This window comes from Arachis ipaensis, chromosome B02 (genome assembly GCF_000816755.2).
Source record: "Arachis ipaensis cultivar K30076 chromosome B02, Araip1.1, whole genome shotgun sequence".
In the NCBI taxonomy this organism is placed as follows: Eukaryota; Viridiplantae; Streptophyta; class Magnoliopsida; order Fabales; family Fabaceae; genus Arachis; species Arachis ipaensis.
In genome coordinates, this window is record NC_029786.2 from 14,570,468 (window position 1) to 14,571,916 (window position 1,449).

The 1,449-nt window shown below is 34.9% G+C and overlaps 1 protein-coding gene across 1 annotated transcript in view; it reads right to left on the minus strand.

The window, feature by feature from the left end:
* LOC110269176 overlaps window positions 1–1,449 on the minus strand; it is a 4,847-nt gene that overhangs the window by 996 nt on the left and 2,402 nt on the right. The gene's annotated exons all lie outside the window — the stretch shown is intronic.

The window sequence follows — 1,449 nt, forward strand, 5'->3', positions numbered from 1 at the left end:
CATGGATCAACATCCATCTCAGCCATCCGGCTTAAATTCATAATTCATAGTCAGCCATACGGCCCATAACTCATTCGGCAATCAGCCATAAATCAATATCATACATAGCCATTCCGGCTCACGGTTCAATCCAGAACCAGCCAATATTCATAATCATACACAGCCATTCCGGCCCATAACAAAATAGCACTTCCACCATTCAACATCATCAAATTCATAAAACCGGCATTTTAGCCACAAATCACTTTTCTCAAGCTATTTCACTTTGAAATCAAACTTCAACTCTTTTTAGCCTTGGCTTTTAGAAATCTCGTTTCTCAAATCATCTCAGGCTCATAAGCCAAATTTACTCAAAGTGAGTTCCCTTTTTAAAACAAAGCCGCTCTCGGCATCCTCTTTCCGAAACTTCCAAAACCATGGAAAGTTAAAGATTCATTTTGGGAACATTCAAAATCACCCATCCCACAATGGGATTTTATAACAAAGTTTTTCGGCAGAGTCCCAAGTCTTTAGGGGAGAATAGCATAACTCATTTCGCCAAATTCATTTAAAATCATTAAACCTTGGCTTTCCGATTTGAGTAATAAAATAGGATCTAAGCCGAACCGAGTCACGTAATCATTTACTTCTTTCAAAGCCGTTTCCTTTACTTAGGCAAAACCAGCTTCAACCCCCATGATAAATTCTAAAGCGTTTCAACTGTTCAAAATTGTTTTAGTCTTGCAAAAGTTCAAAGTTCAAAGTGTACTTAAAACCTTTCTCAAAACATTTCAAAATAAAACTTGTCAATAGACATTCAGGTTCTTTCAAAGTCATTGAAACTTCTTTAATTGAAACCCCCAAGTCAAATTCAAAGGCATAAACCCTTTTCACATTCAAACAGTTTTAAAACACAAGTTTCATCTAAATAACTTTCTCTTGAAAGAGATACAATACCTTTCTTAAGAAGCAAGACTAAATCACAATTTCCTCTTTATTAATTCATTTTGAAAGCATGAATCATCCTTTTCTCGATAATTCAAATAAAATAGTAGAAGTCTGAAATCTTTAATTTTCCAGACAACATTTCAATAAAGACTCGGATTTTATAGAAATTTCGGCAGCACCTCCCCTAAAACTTGGACTTTTGCCTTTTGCCACGGGTCCCAACTAAACCGTTTCTCATTCCTTTTCAACAGCTCAAAACCAGAAATCAATTCAAAAGCAAGCTAAATCCAACAGTCGCCTCAATGGCATATCTCAAGGAAACCATTTCAAAAATCAACTCAATACCAACCGATTTAACTCATTTCTAAAGCTTTAAAGAATCGGTTCAACAATAAATCATTTATCAAAACCAAATCAATTAAAGCAACCCAAGCTGAATTTCAAAAGTATTCTATCTTTCACATCATCAAAATAATTGACTCCATTCAAACCAATCCTCAACGGATTAAACTCATTTCAAAT